This window comes from Semicossyphus pulcher, unplaced genomic scaffold, assembly GCF_022749685.1.
Source record: "Semicossyphus pulcher isolate SPU_LCO1_2020_fin unplaced genomic scaffold, fSemPul1.0.p SCAF_5, whole genome shotgun sequence".
In the NCBI taxonomy this organism is placed as follows: domain Eukaryota; kingdom Metazoa; phylum Chordata; class Actinopteri; order Labriformes; family Labridae; genus Semicossyphus; species Semicossyphus pulcher.
Window position 1 is genome coordinate 22,033,908 of NW_027211726.1, and position 14,202 is coordinate 22,048,109.

At 42.7% G+C, this 14,202-nt stretch overlaps 1 protein-coding gene across 1 annotated transcript in view; it reads right to left on the bottom strand.

The window, feature by feature from the left end:
- fhod3a (formin homology 2 domain containing 3a) overlaps positions 1 to 14,202 on the bottom strand; it is a 69,761-nt gene that overhangs the window by 33,110 nt on the left and 22,449 nt on the right. The gene's annotated exons all lie outside the window — the stretch shown is intronic.

The window sequence follows — 14,202 nt, forward strand, 5'->3', positions numbered from 1 at the left end:
CAAACTACATGCGCGCGCACACACACACACACACACACACGCATTGGAGTTTCAGTGGTGATTAGAGCTGTATTGGAATGTTAATGAGCTGCTGGCCGGGGTTCAACGGTGAGGTATTCAGGGCACGACATGGAAAGCACTCAGAACAAGCGGATACGAGCTCTTAAACCACCAAACTGATATGTAGTCTTATTATAACAATCACTAAAGACAAATCCCTCAACAGCACTGATTTTGCAGGGGCTTTAAATGTTAAGTGTAAGCCTATGAACTACACTTGGTACTTTACTTATCTCATATAGCAACATTACAACACTACCTTTATAAAATGTCTGCAAATTAAGCTTTAAATAGTTAAAATGCAAATATGATATCAAAGTTAAAAGACTCGTTAAGCCTCCACAAAAATCATACATGTGAGCACACACATGCAACGTTAGCTGAGATGCCCCTGTTTGTTCTCAAAGCTCTGAATGCTACACAAAACTGTAGCATTAGCTAGTGCAATATTTTGAAAGAACTTAACTCTTTGTGGCAACGCTCAATGCCTGCTGCCAAAAATAGATCATAAATATCTTGTACTATACTAAGTGACCAAGTGCAGCTCAAGTAACCAAATGCTATTTGGTTATTTAAACACACATCTGCGATTTCTACGGTTGGGTTGCGGAATTAAATGATTATTTATTTTCATAACAAATGTCTGAGCAATATTTCCAATTTTGGGTTGTAACTCATTTGTAATATTTTTAAGACGCTAACTATGTTGATCTTTGGACCCTAAACTACATAGTTAGAAGTGGATTTGTTATACAAGTGGCTTCAAACTGGGTTCTTTTTTTCCCCCTTTGTACTCTGTGATGTGCTTCATCTTTTCTTTAGCAAGTTGTTAGGTTATTCTAGTGCAATTCACATAGGTATGGTGAGGTATTTAATCAAAAATGACAAGCTCCCTCATTCTTGTAAGATAAGATACTGTATGAATACTGAATATATATATATATATAATAGTTGACAACATGTAAAAACTACTGCTCTTATGAATCCTGTAATTTACATTTTGTGTAGCACTGTAGGTCAGTGGTTAATGCTATGAAGGGTATTAATTGTATGTTTTTTCCCTAGTTTTTTGAATATGCATACTTAACAGAATTTGGAGTTGCATGTGCACACGACTACATTAATGAGCACTCGACAGACAGACTTTTCCAAAAACCTCTTTAAGCTCAGGGTCTGTTAAGATATGTGTCCATACTGTCCATTTGTGCACATGAACAGTTGTGCATTTAACTGTGTGTCAGCAGGGGGTTTGGGGACCTGCGTGGGTAAATCCTTTGTTTGCATGTAGACAAATCCTTCAGTCCATTAGGAGGGTTGATGGTTAAAACTGTACAGAAGTCAGGTCCTGCTGACTTCTGTACCGTCTGGACCTCTGCGGTTACTGTCGCTAAGCTAGACGGGGCTATCCCGACCCAAGGCCAGGGTCAAAATCATTATCATTCCCCACCCAGACGAAGAACTACACTCTGTCTCTCCATCTGCTGGACCCTCACTGTGAGATCAGCCGCAGCTTTCATGAAATACATCTGTGATAGTCTGCAACAAAGATAATCAAATCATCCAAATCGTAAGTGCCAGGAGGCAACTGGCACTGTAAATGTTTGGGGGAAAGTGACTCCAAACTCACCAAAAAAGGCAAAGAATATGGTTAAGAGGGAAAGAGAGGAAGAAACATTTATGCTAAGAATAACAGAGATTGACTGGAGGAAGGACAAAAAGACAGGGCAGCACAGAAAAGAGAAGGAACAGGAAAGGGAATAAATGGGAAGGGAAGGAAAGGGGTGACCACTGAATACAAACTAGTGTCTTATTTTAAGGAAGAAGGCAGAAGTAACTCTTGTTGTATGCACCTAAAAGACTTTATTCTGGCATTAAAAGAAAGAAAGGCTCTTTAATTCGCAACAACGTAGATTAATGTGACACTAAAATGGGCTTAACTTTACTTTTCCAATATGGACGACACTGAGGTGTCAGAGGCAATGACCTTCACCTCACTGAACGAATCATAACAGAGTGCAAACTGTGGCTCAGCTTTGACTCCGCTCTTCAAACAGCTAGTTTGATGTCATTATGTTGTTGTTGGTTTCTAGGGTTCCCTGGAAATCACTCGAGGATAGAGGGAACACTCCGTCTGGCCCTTAAGGGTCAATGGTTTATTCAGTCGCTCACGTGTGATGTCCATGTTCTATCAGGCCATGAGTCGGGCTGTCAGGGTAACCTTTACCAAAACGTCTGCTGTCCGTCAGGGGCATGTCAGCAGCTGTGATAAGCTTTACACTTGGCCTGATTCTTTCTGGTGGACGGCTAGTGATGCAGCCAGGTGTTAAAGTCGTGGACACACTTTTGCTAGAGTGCATCATACACTTCACGCCTCTTATCCTCACAGTTACGGCCATGTCTTACCTTCCTGGCTAACATACTGTATACTGCACAAGCCAGATATATTCAGTTTTTATAAGGGCTCAAAATGAACTGTAGGACTACAAGGACCAACAGGCTATTGTTGAATATTGACGTTAACGGAGTAAAAATACATGACATACTTGTTGTGATAGCTGGATATAGATGATGTACAGTACAGCCACGAGCTGTCAGAACACATTGTGCCAGGGCTGAATTACATGACAGAGAACAGAGGCAGGAACAAAGCTATTAGCAGTACAAGCAGCCTTTGCCAACATAACACCTGCATAAGTATGTCACATGTTCAGGATAGTGGGTTTAGTAGTAGTGTTGTATTGTAAAAGCAGGATTTTAGATAAGGTTAATGTAATGGTTTCAGGCACGGTGAGAGGAGACATAACTGACAGTAACATTACAGTCAGGTCAACTGTGCTGACCTGACGGACCTTTGCTGTTTGTGCCTATAAGTTAAATTAGTTTTTTGGCAAGTGGAAGGGGCGGGACATCAGTACCGCCTCTGGTGGTATTTTGGTCTCACTTTTGTACTATAAGAGGAGCTGGAGATGCATCGTCTATCTTTTTATACAGCCAATAGTGTCAAACATAGACTGTATAAAAAGATGGACGACATATCAGCTCCCTAAAAGTGAAGCCAAAATATTTCGAGCGCCCCCTGCTGACTGGCTGCAGTATAGGTCATAAAGCCTGCCTCCTCCATGTTAACAGATAGGACGTGAGTCAAACTATAAAATCAAATATATTTTTCTCAAACATGGTTTCTGTCATTATAGTTAGTTACTAACATACTGATTACGTCCAAGTGTTCATCTTTCAGACAAGTCAAGATGATTGACAGCTCTATTGACAAATACGGCTCCTGCAGCCGAGACTAGAGGAGGACATGTAAGTAAAACAATCACTACACATCATTCATTGTCACTGAAGTTTCCATATCTGTGAACGTATGCTTCAGACCAACAAAAGAAGCTGTTCTGCTGTTAAATACGCCGGCGCGTGGGATCCTTGCTGTTTGTGTTTTGGTTTGCGGAAGTGGCTACGGCAGCTCCACCTGCAGATCTCTACTGCGCAACTCTGGCTCCATATGACGTCACCAGCGCAAGATGGCAGCACCTATCACAGGGGCTCTTTTGGCATCAATTTCATACAATGAGAGCAGATGGAGACACGCTGTCCATCTATACATACAGTCATTGGTGTAGACCCATAACTGAGTGCCAGCTAAAAGGTCCTGTACATCAAGGGGGAGGGACATAAACTAGAGGACAAAACACTATTTTGTTATTGTTGGGCCAGATACTCGCACAAAGGTTACCAGTAGACATTGCTGGAAAACACTGGAACATCTATTTTAAATGTAATGGGACCTTTAAAACAGTCAGAAGTACTTTTGTTTTTAAACCAACAACCTTACAGTGAGTCCAACATCAATGTCGTCACGGCAATGCCCTCTGATCCCCTGCTAACAAAGTCCTGTCAACATAATGACCCGTCTGCTCCAGAGTAAACACAGTTTGACATGAAAATAATCAGGGGACCATTTTCCCATTGGCACAAAGGGCTCCAGCCAGAGTGATGGTGCTTCCAAGCAGGAAGTAAGTCAAACAAATCGCTCTCACCTTCAACCTCTGGGTCCAACTGTTTGGCCTAACACCACTGCTGCAGCTCTCTAAAAGGGAGACTGAAACAACAGCAAAACACAAACTGGGAAGATAACACATCTTAAGATTAGGTGGAGAGACGGCGCAGTAGAGAAAATAGTAAACTGGTGCTTTGTGAATGGAGGATTTGTCTGTCCACGTGTCTTTTTCTGTCATTCTGCTTTTTTTCCTGGCTCTAGCTTTTATTATTGTCACAAGAAAAGCTGCAACACTCACTGGGATGTGTCATTGTGGCTTGTGTGTGTGCCTGTGTGTGTATGTGCGCGCATGCATGTGTATGATGGTGTGCACGGGCCTGTGAGTAAGCCAGAGCCAGTGTTTGCCGAGTGCAGACAGACAGATGAAGGAAAGACAGAAAAGGAACGTTTCATTTATAGGTTCGTTTGGAGTTTTACTGTTTTGTTTTGGAGAAGTCGTACTTTCTGTCCACACTGTTTCACCATGACCTCACAATCACTGCAATATGTTCGCCTTTACGACTCATTTAGGCCCATATTCCGTCTTAAGATTCACCAGCAGGATGATTTATTTCAACTTGTTTCTGATGCAGTTACTCCTGTTTATAGTTTCTGTTTTTATCCAAGAAGATTTTACAATGACACTTGTTCTTCTTGTCTTTTATGACATGAAACATCACACATCAGCTATAAACTGCCCACCAACTGTCTTTACTCGTGAAGAGCCTCTCCCAGTATGTCGGGTAGCTCTATAATTAGAGCTTTATCAGAGGAGTGACACGGACAGCAGAGTCCAGTTACTGCTGGAGCTTAGTTTACACTCACATATGGTTTAATCACATCCTAAACACCACGAGTGAAGACCAAACAGATATGCATAGATTTAATACTGTCTATTGTGCGTCTCGCTATTCTTTTAATGCGTCAAGCCCTACAGAAAACTATAAATCTCAATAATGGGTAAGGAGTGTAAGGGGAAAATGATGCATTAGTCTCAGAATATAGCAGATAAATACAACAGAGGCTCCCGTATGTGCATTAGAATGTGCGCATGTGTGTGTATGCGCAAGAGTGTCCTCTGCAGTGGAGCAGGGATTCCCTCAGTCCCGAGGCTGTCTGCTCAGTCGTTCCCGAGTGGTCAGATCCCTCCCTCCCCTCCTGCCATAATGAGATTAGTGCTGTGACCCTTCAGCTTTGACTAATCCCTCAACATTTACTGCACCATCTACACGTCGCCAAACAGAATAACACACAGGCCAGCTCGGGCTACGCTGGGCCTAATCCACAGCAATTATAGTCCAAACCGCACGCTATTTTGTTGTACTGCTGGAACACATCAAACGAGAAATCCGAGAGTCCGCAAATGTCTGAAGTCTAATTCTGCTCAGTCGGCCTACCGCTACTTTGCCTAATCCTCAGAATTAACAATAGGCAGCGGGCTCAGCAGATGTTTCCTAAAGGAGAGCTTGAGAAACAAAAGGTGACGTTCTGAAGGCTGACGAGAAATGTGAAGAGCATTTGATCTCTGAATGGTATCGAGTAATTAGTTAGCACTCTATAGCTCTATTGGTGACTTTTCTGTCTCTTTACACGCTGTTGCAGTTTTCTGGCCCCAAACTTTACTGACTCTGTTCACTCTCACCACTGTCATTGTGATGTTTTTAGCCACCGCAGCAGCTTTGCTCGACAGAAAAAAAGTCCTTAAACCCGCTGTATGCTACCTGCCCAGCACCGGACAATGAGCGGACAAAGTTAGAAACTTGTAAGTGGTCATTGTGGAGCATTCTGAAGCATTTAGCAGCTGAAGGGGCAGAAACTGTAAATCCCTAAAGAGTTCCTGAAGACCATAAAAGGAGCTAAAAGCAGCAGGAAATTAGACTTGCATTCATCAGGTTGCCATATGACTCATAATAAATCATGTTGCTGTGTATACGCTGAACGTTGCAACTAGGCAAGTCTTTGCTAATAAGTTGGTAGCAACTTGAAAGGTGATGATGTCAATTTTTTGTCTTTATAGCTGGTTTCCACTGCTTCCATCCATCCATCCATCCATCCATCCATCCGTATCTATACCAGTGGATCTCAAAGTGGGGTCCACAAACCATAGGGTACAAGGGGTAAATTATAAAATTGTGCTGTATCATTAAAAACTGTTGTCCTTGTTGTTGCACTTGTTGCGTGTCCATATGTATGCTCTTATTAGGCATATCAGTGTTTTGTTCTGTAATGCAAAATCTGTTCAAAAATAAAGTGCTAAAAAAAAAAGAAATTTGACCAACCCTCCATATTTCCCCACAAGTGCCAAGTAACTCACGTCACCAAACTTTCTTTGATATTCAAAATATTGATCTCGAGGTCTGCATTATTGATTAAACTGAGAGCATCCTTTACTGTATTATCTGCTTGTTACTGATGTTTGTGTCAGCGCTGTGGATGGAGGAGGATACAGCAATCAGATATAATATCAACCTCAGCCTGTCTGTGGATCTCAGCTGTAAAAGACCTCTTTAAAAGTGGACTTCTGTTGTCCCATAAAATCTGTAGCTTTAAGACAACATCTCAAACTGGACTTAATAGTGTGTTTGTTTGGTACCTTTTTCAGCTGCTCATTTCAGTGCACAAGATAATCTAACAACATTTTAAAGCCAAACTTAAAGCTGTTCTCTCATTATTTTTGCATCACACTTCTATAAAGTTCTTTTGATAAAAAAGATGATGCCTGTACCCACAAGGGCCTGCAATTGATAACAGATCCTTTGACCCTTGACCTTCAGCCCTGCACTCCTTATGTGAACCATCTGTCATTATCGTTCGACTATTTTACAGGTGCAAATATTTCCTTGTAAAAGTGGAAATAAAGTAACATAACCTGACAATGTTTTGAACCTTTTGATCTTAACCACTGAAATACACACGATAGTCCAATAGCTTGTTTTAAAGGTTGACAAACATATTTTCAAATGTGATTGACAACTTAGCATGCTAAATATGTAATTGCAAAACATATCTATAACTATAAATCACAGAAAGTAAAATAAGAGGTTGGTTTTTGCTGATGGCTTGGTGATGATCAGTTTACAATAGGTTATATTTGTTGTCAGGACTGACAGTTGCACTGAACCACATTTGAAGTAAGTTTGAAATGTATTTCTTGTATTTTTTTCTATTGATTTATATCAGGCATGAAGTGTTTATAGCCCTTTCAGAAGACCACAGACCAAAAAGCTGAGGTCGATTGGGCCTTGACATTCAGCTGCCTGATGAGAGAAAACCTAGACATTATCAATACATTTAAACAGACATTTTATTTTGTCATGAATGCAAGACATTCAATAAATACAATACAATAAAGGACAGACAAAAACCCAGAAGTGTTTCTGCAGGTGATGCTTGGGCTTCATGTCCTTTTGTCTTGTAAGATTTAAATCTTGCTCCCGAACAGTCGACGGAGCCAAGAGGTCACCCTGTTCGTCTTGGTTTCCACTCTGGCTGCTGCCTGCTGCTCCTGGAGACGCATCTCCAGCTGGGTCAGCTCTCTCTCTGGCTCTGGCTCCTCTCTTCTTATCGGGATGTTCACGGAGTATGGTGTCTCATCTCCAGGCTTGGTGTTAACTGCAAAGCTCACAGTAGGTCGGAGTTGGTTTAAGATCTCTGTGGCAATGAGTCTGCAGGCCAACAAGGAGACCTGAGCATCCTCCATTACGTCCTTTCTGCTCAGGCGGTTCTTCTGCAGAGCCTCGCGCAGTCGGGCTTTGACTGGCCGGCCCAGTTCCCGGCTAAACTTGGCTTCGAGCTTCGGGTCTTCAAGCAGTTCAAGTTGTTTGAGGAAGACTCGGTTTTTCTTGTACTTTTGAGCCTCCTTCTTTAGCAACATGTAGATGTGCTCCACCATCTCATCTTCAATGTCCTGGCTCTTCTGGCTCCGAGGTGTGCAGAAGTTTGGAGCTTTAAAAAGCTTCACCAGGACACTTCTGATGGTGGACTCCTGAACCAAAGCTTTGTCTGTCTGCACATTTGGTTCTTCAGTGCGACACTCAGCAGAGATGAGCTGGTCAGGAGGTGGTTGGAGGCTTTCAGCTCCACATTCAGGACGTTGTTCTTCAGTGCTGGAGTCCTGGTCCTCACTCTGACAGATAGGAGGTTCCTGCAGCATCAGGCTGATTTCAGCTTCAGGTGTCACCTCCTTATCAGAGTCGGTAACAAGTTCCTCTTCGTCGAACTGAAGAGGCTCGCTCTGATGTTCCTGGTTCTCCAGGATCTCCTCGTCCGCTTTTTTCGGGAAAGCCTTCTGGAAGACCATGGTGCGTCTTATCCAGGATCCATACTGCTCAAACAGCTCCTCCTTGATGTTCTCAGGAAGAAACTGTGAGAACAGCGGGCTCTCCTCATCACTCGATATCTGGGGTGGAATCCAAACACCTTCAGCCTCGTCCTTGTAGGCTTTAAGGACGGCCTCAGTGATTTTTTGAGGGATGAAGGTGAGGAGTGCTGGGTCTCTGCTCACCAGCAGCTTCCTCACTTTGTATGACGTCCCAAACTGTTCCATGACGCTGCACTGGAGAAGCACAGCAGCTTCCCAGGCATCGCAGGAAGGAGGAGGGAGGTCTTCATCCATAGAGACACCAGGGACTTTGCTTAGGGTCTCTAGAGTTGCTGCACTCATATGAACACAGAGTGTCAGCAGTTGTTGCTGGTCAAGATGAGGTCCTTTGAAGCTCCTCAGTGGGTTCAGCCTCAGCAGCAGCTGGACGAGGAGATCCTCAGCCAGGCAACTGCTGATAGCGACCACAGCAGGGAGAGGAAGGCTCGAAACGGCTTCTTCCACAGAGGAAGTGAGCACCTGTGATGTACAGGAAGTCATTGTCTCGACAAAGAGATCTACAGACAGTGCAGTCCTTTGGAGAAGTTGGTAACCGGTGAAGGTTTGCAAAAATAACAGTTGAAAAAAAAAAGGGTAAAGATGATCAAGACGTGGCTTGTAGTGAGAGGGAGTGTGTGAAATGACAGTTTTGGCTCCTTCAGTCCTGAACTTATAGACTCTGAATTCTGACATTAAAGTCACATTCTATGATTTTAAAGTCACATTCTAATTCTACATCACATTCTGTTCTATCCTGGCCAGGTCACAGCTGATTGGCTGATAAGAAAGGCCCTAATAACCATAGTGTTGTTTTATTGTAAATAATATGAATGACAATGATCTAATGTCTTAAGCTCAATCCGTTGTCCTTATGTAAAGAAAAGAGCAAAGCAAATTGCACTGATGATATTCAAGCGCAAACACTCCCATAAAGTTTCACAGGTCCGGCAGTTTGTTTCACGCAAAAGGTGGAATTGTTGTCATGATCAGTGTAAACTCAGAACGTGACAGCCCGTATATAATTTTGCGCCACAGTTACCACCAGCTCTCTGCAGACGGTAATATTTTCACTCTAACTGCGCGGTGCTGTTAGCGCTGGCGTTAGTGTGTGAGGTGCATTTTGCCACATTTGCATAGAAAGGGGACAAATTTGCCCCAAATGTTTGCATAATGACTCGTTTAAATATGCACAAACGGCACAGAGCACAGAGACGTTGTCTGCTCTGCAGCGCACTTTAGGGTGCATTCAACCCTCTACGTGTGCTTGGAGAATGAGGCTTTTTGTGTCATTTGCACAGGTTTAGAGGGTGCAAAAGCCGAGGTCTCAGCAGTTTTATTAACTTCTTCTAGTAGAATAAGTATTTTCCCAATAACATGACTTGTCAGTGGTTGAAAAGGGATGCTGCTTTCTTTCCCACCTCAGCTCCACCTGATATCTGTTGTCATAAACAGGAATTTAAGGCTCCAAAACACAGACGTGGTATTTATGGTAAACCCAGAATCCTTTTTCCAACCAAAGCTTAAATGTTCGGCAACATTAAGAGTATTCATAATGCTGAAGCTTGCTGATTGAATAAAAAAGGATTTTATATAAATAATGTAAAGAGGCAAACCCAAGATTCAACAACCTCCACACACACAGTGTGCATGTGAGCCTGCTGCATGTACTGTATTAGTTCAGAGGGAATTATTCCAGTGTGACACACCTTCATGTGGGCACAGGATATTTACACATAAGCACACACTGAGGTCAAACATGGGTAATATTTTTCAGGATGGTACAACTGTCTACGGGTCAGGCGAGGGAGAGGCGGGTCACAGCTGGTGGTCCTGCATTTAAGCCCGGTTATAACCGCTGACTCGTGTTTCTGGAGGATTTCATTGCACCCCTCTAAAAAAGCCTCCACGCGGCTGTCTGGGCCAATCAGTCAGTTGGCTTTCAAACCGGGTCTTCGGTGGGATCTAAAATAAAGAAGTGAGAGGAGCATGAGGTGTAATGCCACGCTGGGGAGCTGTATTTAATCCCAGGAAGTCTTTCCCCCCCTCTATGCTGGTACCACACTAAATATAGGAGGGTTGGGTGTCAGACCCTGGAACAAGCCTGGATACTGGGTTCAGTGGTTGTTCAGGTCATGAGGTGCACAGTGTGTACTGCTCTGCAGTCCTTCAGATGAGGAAAAACTGAGTCAACTGGATGAGAAAATACCGGTTATTCAGTTTCACATGTGTCATGTGCAAAGGTACAGTTGGCTGGTATTTCCATCTTGTGTGCACACGTGGAGCAGCATGTCCATTAATCTGTAGTTAAAAGAATAAATACTCCATCAATCTGTCATAATGGAGTATAGTTTGGACAATAACGCATGATTTCAGTCCGATGTCAAGTGAAGTCAAAGGGAAAAGTTGGCAGGCAGCAAAGGCCAGGCTGCAGAGGACAACTTGGTTATTTTGCGACTGTCTATTTTTTGTCTGTTGGTCTTGGCCTACAGTACGAGCACTGGACGCTGCTGATGTTACAGATGACGATAGAGGCCCCTGTGAGCTCTTTGCATCTGTGTGGTTGTGTGTGTGCATGTGCATGTGTGTGTGTGTGTGTGTGTGTGTGTGTGTGTGTGAAAGAGGGAAAGAGAGGTAGAAAAGGAGAGTAAGACCTCCAAGGTTTCACTGTGAGAATCATGAGATTTCAATAATGGCGACGGACATAGGCAGAGATTACACATGCACCCACATGTACACACACACACTCAGGCATACGATACAACAACAGAGGCCCATATGCAAACATACTGTGGGAGTAAATGAAAACAAACTTTTATATGAATGTCATAAATCCTGTCCTGTGGAAACAAATGGCTGCTGTATTTCATAGTTAAAACACTGATATACACAACATACACCATCACACACACACACACACACACACACACATTTAAACCTCTCCAGACTGAAGCCTTGAACCCTCATGAAGGCCATCAGCTGTGAAAGAAGCTCAGAAGCAGATGTCTTCAGGAAGGAAACTTGCCGCCACATAAACACAAGCAAATAAATAAAAATACACACACACACACACACACACACACACACACACACACACACACACACACACGCACACAGTCCAAACACACTCCAAGAACGTGCCCTGTGCCCTTCATTTGCCCCCAGCACCTCTCATCAGGCCACAAACACACACAAACAAACAGGAATAGTTGCCCACAACACAAACACATATCTACCCAGCATGCCCCTGTGTTATCACTGTGATGACAGGCCTGAGCCCGATGAGCAGCTAGTACTGCTCTATATTCAGGCACACACACACACACACACACACACAAAGACAGAAACAAGCTGAGTTACTATACTGTTTCCACCGAGACTGTGCCACCTCATGATATGCTCACATTTAAATTTCAATATACAGTATAGTACAATAATATCATCAAATTCTAATAAAGATATACTGTTTGAACTTAGGCAGAGCTAACAAGCTGCTTCCTGATGGTATGTTTACACTAGTATAATATGCATCTTGAGGGGTTATGGTTAAATATCTCAGTCAGAGGATAAAGAACACAAACCACACGCATCAAATAAAAATAATTAAATATGTTAAACATCATAGAACTACTTTTTGGGCAATCTGAGCAAAGCAACTAGCTATGCCGGTCACAGACTATAAAAAAGATGGACGACATGACAGCTCCCTAAGAGTGAGCCCAGAACATTTCAAGCGCCCCCTGCTGACTGGCTGCAGTATAGGTCATAAAGCCCGCCTCCTCCATGTTAACAGATGGGACATTGGGTCATTATAGTTCTTATCATGCTGATTTATGTCCAAGGGTTAATTTTTCGGACAAGTTTGTTTTTAATTAGTTATTTGATGCTGTAAAAAGGATGATTGACAGCTCTGTTGACAAATACGGCTCCTGCAGCCGATCTGTTCCGGATTAGCAGACAGTGTTAAATTTGTTAACGAAAATAATGACAAAAAAAGTTCGTCAACGATCTTTTTACTTTGACGAAGACGAGATGAGTTAAAAATAGACAATAAAAAGCCTGACGTATGTTTTGTTTTAGTTAACGAGACGAGACTAAAATGTTAGTGGTGGGCTGTCAAAATCTAATCTGTCAAAATACAAGCAATTAATTCCTGTAACTGGGTAACCCGGTGGGAAGGTGGTTGTGAACTTAACCCAGGCTTTCTGCTTCAGGCTCTGTGCTCTCTCACAGACAAAGGGGTGTTTTGACTCAAAGTAATGATTACAATGTGATGACTTTTTATTAACTTAAACAAGACTAAAACTATTTAGGCTAAAAATGACTAAAATGTGACTAAACCTAATAAGCATTTTCCTCTCAAGACTAAAACTAAATCTGAAATAGCTGCCAAAATGAACACTGTTAGCAGAGTAGAGAAGAAACGTCGAGAAGAGACGTAACTAAAACAATCATTACAGTCATTGAAGTTTCCATATCTGTGAACGTCTGCTTCAGACCAACACAAAGAAGCTGCTCTGCTGTTAAAGACACGACGTGCGGGATCCTTGCTGTTTTGTTTCGGTAAGTTAAGTGTGTGTTTCACCTGCCGATCTCTACGTCACCATCGCAAGTGGCAGTGCCCGTCACGGGGGGTACTCTGACTCAAATTTGTACAATGAGTGTAGATGGATTTTGTGCACAACAACAAGCCTGCTAATCTCTACAACTCTAAACAAAATTGTTGATCACAGAAGCTGGAGAGCACTTTTAAATCCCTTTCTTTTAAAATCCATCCAACTGTTGCGTGCAACTGACATAATGTCACCGAGCTGCTCTGTAATTGCATTTTTATCTGTGAAAGTGCATTGTATTAAAGTGTGACCTGATTCCCTGCAGCGTGCAGCCGCACAGAAAAGCTGATTGTGGGAAATGTTGTGGTGTTCAATCCCAACATACAAGAGTGCACGTGTGAAACAAGCGCCCAGTGTTTTCCCTCGCTCTCCCCTCACCCTTTGTGTCTCTCTCTCTCTCTTCCTCAGTCACTCCTCACGTTTGCTGTGTCATGTCTTTGTCAATGGACTGGATTCACTGAGCATGTGCAGTGACAGACAATCAGAGAGATTAAATGAAAAGCAGAACTTTGTGTTGCTATATTTTCTCTATTTTGGAAGTTGTCCCTCATAGCAAGAGCTCATGATTATGTAACACTATGTAATAATCCAGACAAGCCAAATTGTCATTTAAATGTCTAAACTGCTCCTTTATTGGCTTTAAAAATGTACTTTGGCAGCGTGCTTGATAAACAGTCATCCGAATAATGGATTGAGCATACAGAAAAGGGAATCCTGATAAATGAGCGAGGACGACGGAGAGACAGGGAGAGAGTGAGAAAGGCAAACAGAGGAGAAACAGGAGAAACCAGAGTCAGACTCACAGCGGCCTGAGCGAGTAAACAGAGAGGATATTGGAGGATATGTGCTGCTTGCTGAGAGGATTATCTGAGTGAAGTCTTGCTCTGACTCATACCACACTTGCCTGTTATTATACTCCTCTCTTACTTGTGTGTGTGCACGCTAATTCCTGTGTGTGAGTGTAACGCAGCAGGCAGGATGACATATGACAAAAGCTACTGTGAGGGAGTTATGGCATAGTTAAGTATATTTACAGACAGAGATGAGACTATGCTAGGTCAGCTTTACGAGAAGGCAGTCTGTCTGTTGGTCTTGGCTTACAGTTCACTTTGTAAAAATGATGTTAGAGGGAG